This window comes from Girardinichthys multiradiatus, chromosome X (genome assembly GCF_021462225.1).
Source record: "Girardinichthys multiradiatus isolate DD_20200921_A chromosome X, DD_fGirMul_XY1, whole genome shotgun sequence".
Lineage (NCBI taxonomy): Eukaryota > Metazoa > Chordata > Actinopteri > Cyprinodontiformes > Goodeidae > Girardinichthys > Girardinichthys multiradiatus.
In genome coordinates this window covers 20110092-20118218 of record NC_061817.1, presented here as the reverse complement: position 1 = coordinate 20118218, position 8127 = coordinate 20110092, and the positions used below count along the sequence as shown (strand labels likewise).

Sequence of the window (8127 nt, the reverse complement as noted above, 5' to 3'; positions counted from 1 at the left end):
CAACTAGTGTTGAGAATTCAGTTCAGTTTGGGACTCAGTTACTGAATAAAGCATGTTTTAAACTATTTGCCTGTTTCTTGTACCTGTTTTATCCTGTTAAATGTTCTGGATAGGCAGGATCTTAACACAGCTGCCATAAGGCAGACAGAGTGGGCGGATCACCTTACCATCATAAAAGGTATGTTATAGTCCTATGCATCCTGCTTGAAAAATCAGTTTTCATCAGTCTTTAAAGTGTGGCTGGAGTCCAGCTGTGGACAAAATAAATGGACAGGGCAGTTAACATGCATTCATTTGTTTCACACTAATATTTGTCATTGTTTTAGGGATTTGTTTGACCCACATGCAAAACTCACTCAGGAGACCAGACAAGGTTCAAAGGTTTATTTACAAATACAAGGTAGAGTTCCAACAGAAACAATGGTTGGCAGGTTCTTCAGGTCCACTGAAGAGAGAAGTATTAATTAGTTCAGGTCACAAAGAAGTAATATCCATAAAGTCCAAGGTGTTAGCTTACTTTGATCACTGAGCAGAGATACACAGGGGAATCATACCACTGGGCTTGGGAGTCAGGCAATCCAGAATGCTTGTCCAATGATACAGTCCAGAGCAGCCCAGAGTTCTCACAGAGGCTGGAGTTAGGAAGGTTAGGAACCGAACCACAATCTTGAGATGTATAATCCAAAATCACAAACAGTAGTAGAGGGTGCAGGATGTCCGAGTCCAGGTAGGAAGGTAATAGCCCACACCTCACAGGTTTTTCTAGCAGGAAGCAGAGAAAAACAAACAAGATCAGCACAGGCTCAGGTCAGACTGACAAAGTTTCTCTGGCTTGGTGATTACCACTTGGGCAACAACACGAAGGCAATGAAGGACTGGTGGCAGGCTCCTAAATACTCCTCCCAGGTATGCATAATCAGCCAAAGATCTGGAACACCTGTAGAAGAGTCAGCAGTGGCTCCAGGAGGACCTCTGGTGGACAGGCACAGGAAAGACACTCCCAATTCCCAACAGATTTCAGTAAATTAAGTCCCGTTTTAAGCACAAACGTTTGAAATAACTTTTGACATAAAACTTTGGTAAACTTTGGTAAAGAGCAGAAGAGATGTAAGATTTTTTGAGCTCCGTGACCTTTACACATTCAGCCATTATATTTGTCAGGTCACCTAGTGGCAAGCAGTAGCTAGGTGTAAAGTAATTCTGACAGTATAATCTTTTAAATTTGTCGGCACTGGTATAATTCTCAATGTAGTAACTTTAGGGGATATGGTTTTTATTTTCCACGTCGCCTTGTAAAACTATAAAACTAATTCCTTATTTGTCTCAATTTTGATCTCCCTAAGGAAATACTTAACATCTAAACTGTTAAATGTGGTTTTGCAGCTTCATATGTGCTTTCTTGCAGTAAGCTGAGCTTGTTAACTAAAAAAAGAAAAGTAATAATCCATCTGGTGGAAACAAGGCTGATGAAAGCTGTCTAAGGAGAGACAGTACGGCAGTCAGAAAAATAGATCAGTGATAAATGTTGGTGGGATTATGAAGAGCACACATTGTACTCCACCGTAAGAATTTAGATCAATGATTGTGAATATTTGAGCAAAGTTTCCTTTAGATTAAAGACTAACTAAAAATAAAATGAATTCAGCTAAAAATTATTTAACAAAACATTTAAGGATATTTTATAGATTAACTGGAGTTTAAATCTATTGGTTTAAAGTAAGGTCAAATGAGTCAAAATAGAAAAAGTAAGCTCTTGTTTCTGTTCATATCATAGCAGTGAATATTTTCAATAAATTGAAGGCAGTATCCTGCATACATGCAGGTGTTCACTGTGGTTTTTACTGTCCCATATCGGATATGTTCCCTTCAGCAGCAAACTAAGATGCATAATAAAACAAAGGCTGCTGGAGAACCTTTTTGATGTTAAAGGTTTATGACTTTCAAGCCCTTGCTCTTTACCATTACCTTTATAGCTTTCACCTATATGCATGTATCTCAGTGAATAGGACTGCTGCCTTGCAGCAAGAAGGCCCTGGGCTTGAATCCTGGCCAGGCGTCATTTCACCTGGAGTTCTGCATGTTCTCCTTGTGCATATATGGGTTCTCCTATAAGTGCGTGTGTACATGGTTGTATGCCTCTGTGTTGCCCTGTGATGGACCAGTGACCTTTGGACAATGGCCACTGGAGATAGGCAGCAGCCCACCCGCGACATGGATGAGCGGGTACACACAATGGCTGGATGGCTTATATTAAATGTGGTTACTTACACAAGAAGTTTTGGTAATGTATAACACGACTCAATATTGTGTGTATGACATTTCTAACACGCTTAAGTCTAAAATATCACAGAGAAACACACAAACTGGTTTGGTTTAATCCTAAAATCTACAAACATTTGTGTTTTGCAATTACTGGTACAACTATACATTCATGCAAATTTGAACTAGATGCAAAACATACTCATTAGAGGGTTTTTTTCACTAAACTGGTTCCAGTGCTAAACTAGTGCTGGTGCTAAGGACGTCATTCTGTTTTCATCACTGAAAAAGATGTGGTCTATCTGTAGAAACTTTTAATTGGGGCAAAAGAAAGAGCTCCTGTTGGGTGGCACTAGAGGTGATTTCCCAGAAATTGAGAGTAAATGTTTGGGATCAACAACAGGGTGCCATGTTCAAAAACTTTCACCTTGATCTGCATAATTTAAAACAAAAACCAGAAAAAACTCTCAAAATAACAGTGAAAATACCACCACAATAATAGAACCTAACTATCACTTTTCTCTGTTCATGTCTAGATATCACTCATCACATACTTCAAGTAAAGTGGCTCTCAAAAGTGTACACATTTTGATAAAATTCCAGGTTTTTGAGATGTAAAAATCTGACCTTGAGAAATCATTTCCAAATCTTTTCTGCATTCAATGTAACATTTAGCCTGTATTATTCAACTGAACAAAACATCTATCCATTAGGATGAAATCTTTTTAACAATAAAAAAGCTGAAATATCCTGGTTACACAAATGTGTGGATACTGAAAATAACCCTTCATTGAAACAACTTTCAACTTAATTTCAGCATTTAGTCTTCGGAGATTCAGAGCTGTATTTAATCTATGTTCTTAAAATAAAGTTTAGCTGTCCTCTAGGATTTCTCTTACATTTTCTCATTGCATAGTTTGCAAAGAAGTTGCATTTGGTCAACATCATCTCAGGGATTAGTCAGAAGAATCTGTACCATGGTTAGTGCAAGGATGCATTTTAAATCAACTAACCAATGGCTTTGCACTGAAAAAGTAACGTTTTGGAACAGCCTACCTAGCGTTTAGAAGTAAATCTAACAGACAATCCGTGGGGTCACCTGAAGAGGGCTGTAGACAAGAGATGTCCTCACAATCTCATAGATTTGGAAAACCTTTGCAAGGACAAACATTACTGCTAAACGGTGTCATGGTGGCAATCTCCTGAATGCTAAAATGAAATCAAAAAGTGTTTTAATTAAGTATTAATGCGGGAACCTATGCAACCAGGTTATTGCATTTTTTCACATGTATGGTTTTAAGTTAGATTGTACAAGATACATGTCATGTTAGAGGTGAATAAAGTTTGAAAATGGTTTATATGGATCTCAATGTTTTGACTGTTAAAATCCTGCGATTTTAGCAGTGGTGTGAACACTTTTTAGAACCCATTTGGGTTCAAGTGCTGGATAGACCTGTGCTTACAGGTGCCATGTTTCTCTAAATCCGAACACCGTATTTTCAAAGTAATTATTAAAGGCTGTCTTAAAATCACAGTCTAGTTGTTTATGTTGTTTAAAACAGCATTAATAAATAGCCTGGTAATATAAGGACATTGGTAGGGATGTTGAGAAAACCAATGTGACTTGTTAGTTAGTTAAACTGTCCCCTTGCACTGTGATCATGCCAAAAAGGTTCTGAACATAACAGGGGAAGGTTCAAACATTTCCTGTGTTTAGTGAGGGAATAACACGGCTTCATGCTGATTCTCTGGCTGTAGAAATCCAAACGATCTTTTTTAAGAACCAGTATAGAACCTAGTCTAGCAATAACCCAGGTTAAGCACTGGAACTGCTTTGATTGAACAGCCTCTAAAAACACCTGTGAGCAATTAGAGAACATAGTGCTAAAGGTCACACTTATATACATATACAATCTTTATTCAGTCAATCAATCAAATTTTATTTGTATAGCACTTTACAGCAGTCACTACTGAGCCAAAGTGCTTTCCATTAGTGTAAAAATAAAGATACATGTGAGAATAGAGACAAATAAAAACACTTTGACAACATTAGTAAAAGCATGCAAAAATATTAAATAGATGTAAGGCAGTTTTAAACAAATATATTTTAGCTTAGCTTTAAACAAAGATAAATCATTGATCGTACGTAATTGAAAAGGTAATGCATTCCACAGCTTTGGACCAGCTACACCAAACTGGCCTGTATATTTTTTCTCTCAAATACTTACCATGGCCTCCTCTGGAGTGTGTCCACTTATAGCTGACGATAGTGCTTTTGAGTCAGTGGTTTCTTTTGATTTGAGCCATATGGGCAGTTGCCCAAGGCAGCACTTGAAAGGGGGACCCACAAGCACCAGATTGTAACTATTACTTCTCTGTTAGGTACACCTTGAACAAATTTTCTATTGCTTTATGCATTTGCAGAATACAGAGACTGCACCCCCTGTTTGCTATGAGAATTGTCGTGATTGTTGGTTGTTTCTGTCACACCGGTTACAGAGCAAATGCTCTTCATGGTAATGTCTTCTTTCTTCTATGATGTGATGCCTAAATTAACTCTGGTCTTCACCGTTGCTTCACGTCTTTGAGCTTTCATTTGCATTGTGGAGGCCATCTGTGCTTCCACTGTCATGTTTTCAGTAACAGCTGTACATTTCTGTCACCCTATTGTAAAAAGTATAATAGGAAGAGAGAGTTTATAATAAAGAAATAAAAATGTACAGAGTACTTTCACAGCAATATTATCTTATTTCATTCATAAGCCAAGTGAACTATATTCCTGCTAAAGAGAATTTATAGTTTATAGCAAAGCAAAACCAGGTATAGTAAACTCAGCATGACTTGAAGTTGAAACTGATTGGAGATAAAGATGAAAAAGATGGATAATTCTACTCTGAGCTGGGAGTGTGATGTAGAAAATCCCCTGCAAATCTGAACTGCTCACAGAATGACAAGATTTCAAGACTAAGTAGCCCGAAACATCAAGGTCTGTGTTTTTCTGTTTCTCTCAGTTTTTGTGTTGAAAATCGCAACATCTCCATTTAAGGATAGGGACAAAAAATTATCTTCATATCATGACCCTTTTTTACTCTACAACAGCAGAAGCCAAAAACTACTGCACTAGCTAAATTTAAGACATACTTCTTCTTAATTTGATTGAGCTATTTTAGCAGAGTTGGTGTTGCCACAAATTTTAAGTGAAAAAAATTGTTCTACTTCTTATGATTACATTTCCATGTATTACTGAGAAGTGTATTACCACAAGCACCTCTTCTCTTACATCGTCTTACGACAGATCGAGGAGGCAGACAGGAGGAATTTAGAGCCTCGGAGATCCCCTAAGAGACTAACAGCGTGAACAAGAGAACACATTGAAAGATGAATGCATTTTCTCTAATTAAAGCACATGATGTCTCATCATTATTACTAATACATATCACTCACAGATAGTTGGTGAAATGACCTATTATCTCTCCACATGTCAATTATTAAGTGACTGCAGCAGATATATTTGTTTTCTCCTGTTCCTGCTCTTAAGCAGTGAGACAGCAATTTTTCACATCCCATTCCCAAGTGGAAGAGTCTCTTTGGGCAAAACTAGAAACCAACATGTAAATGTAATTTCAAAAATGTGTAGAATTGAATGGATACATCAAGTAATTAAGCTCCCTCAGCTACTCAGGTTTTAAATGCAAAAAGGGAATTGCTAATCAGTTCACTGAGCAGCCAAGAAAAGGGAAGATCTCCGGGCATTTCTCCTTGTGTTCATTAGGACATCCTGGTACTTCTCTATCTAGATCTACGAATGAAAAACAGACACAGAGGCCTTGAAGTTTTTTGTAATTCTATTTGTAACTCAATTTCTGTTTGTTTTGATCAAACCAGAATGCCAAAGTTGATGCCACTAAGAAGTGTGATGCTGTTAGGTCATTTATAATAATCTAAAGAGACCAAAAACATGTAGCAGAAGCTTTAACTTATTTCATTTTACATTTTAAGTAGCATTGTAGAAACTGATAGAGATCTAAAACTGAAACAGCAGTTTGAATTTACAATCAAAGTGCATTTTTGAATAGTTATTATTATACGTACAGGTAAAATTGTTGAACACAATTACAGGCAGAAGTTTTTATATTGATCCCAAACTGAGCTGCAAAATATTTAATTTATATAATCTTGTTGGAATTTAAATGCCACAGAAAACACAAGAGGCCAAGGTTTGGGCAAAATGAACAAATGTGATGCTGAATCATTTCAGACCCAACTAAGGAGAGCATTCAGCCTTGCAAACAACAACAGAAAAAAATCTTAATTGAAATGGCTAGACACAATTCAGACATTCTTGATACTAAATATTTATTTTTGGTCTACATTTCCTCTTAATATTACAAACTGAAATCTGAGAGATTATAATTGCAATTGTGTAATTTTGATAGAGCTTTAGTTCTGAGTGACCTCTATTTGTTGGAGTCTTTTCTTTGTTCGGGGCTGGTTTGGACTGTCATATGTGGGGTTTTTTGTTGCGGACCAAAGTTCAGAGACAGGCGAGGAGTCGATATGGCGAGGCAGAATGATTATTTATTAAATCCAGACCTAAGCAAAACTCAAAGCAGGCAGGCAGGTTGCAGCAAGTACATCTAAGTATCCAGGTCAAAACAAAGTACTAAAACTAAAAGGACTAGACGAAGCGAAGGTACACTAAGTGAGACAAAGAAACAAACAACAAACCAGCCCAAAGAAACTAGACTAACTAGTATACTGAGGGTAACAAAGGGCAGGTAATCAAAAGAACTAGAAACAGGTGAAACTAATACAAAGACTAAAGCATGGGAGAAGGGACTAATTAACAATACAGTGAACAGACCTAAACAAAACTATAGACAAAGATAAATAAGAACTAACAAAAGAAACCATAAAGAAACCCTAACTACAAAAGTAAATAAACCTAAACCAACACTGACTGAACTAACTGAGAATGAAGCAGAGAAAACAAAGACTAGAATAAAAGTAAATAATAACTAAAGCTAACCTATAAGGAGGGACAGGAGAATAAAGATAAACTAGAGGAACTAAGCTAGGAAGGACCATGAATGTAAAGGGAACTAAAACTGAGTAAATAATAACTAAAGAGGAAAACTAATGACAAGAGAAGTAACAGAAAAGAAACTAATAAATTAGAAGAATGCAAAGAGAACCAATACTAAAACATGAACATACACCGAGACACTAAACGAGAGCTAAGCTAGGAAACCAGAGAACTATAATAATAATAATAATAATAATAATAATAAAGAGAAAACTATTCTAAGCAATAAATAAGAAAGCAACACCAAGGGAACACCAAGGGCGAGAGGAGAAAACACTAGGAGGCAGAAGAAAGAGCCGAACTGTCAGGAAACAGAAAGAAACAAACATGACTACATAACCACAAAGTCCAAAATGTCCCAACCCCGATAGTTAGAGAATACTGTTCATCAATATTCTACAATAGATGCAATTTGGGATTTGTAAAACTTTTTTTGTATTTGTAAAAAAAAACTAACTGGAACAGTGTTACTTTAAGTGTGACGTCATTCCCAAAACCAAGCTGGAACATCTAAAGTGAATGTAAGGCAGCATTACATACCAGTAACATCATCTATTTTTCATAACCCGCATGCTTTCTGATTTTGATTGCGTTAAAAGTAGTTTCACAAAAGAAAAATAAATTGTATATTTTATAAATAATATTTCTACAAGGATAAAGCACATTCACTGCAAACACAAAGCAGATACAGCGGGGCATTTTAGGTATTTTATGTTAAATGAAAGGTGTCTTTGATTTCTGTATTAGTTTGGATTATAGAGAAAATATTCCTAGTGGATATT

The 8127-nt window shown here is 36.5% G+C and overlaps 1 long non-coding RNA gene across 1 annotated transcript; it reads right to left on the bottom strand.

The window, feature by feature from the left end:
* Nucleotides 1–369: 369 nt before the first annotated feature.
* On the bottom strand, nucleotides 370–837 carry LOC124862723. The gene is made up of 2 exons (XR_007036991.1): nucleotides 518–837; nucleotides 370–445 (listed from the first exon to the last, which is right to left on the bottom strand). It is a non-coding gene; the product is annotated as an uncharacterized LOC124862723 (long non-coding RNA).
* Nucleotides 838–8127: the final 7290 nt, after the last annotated feature.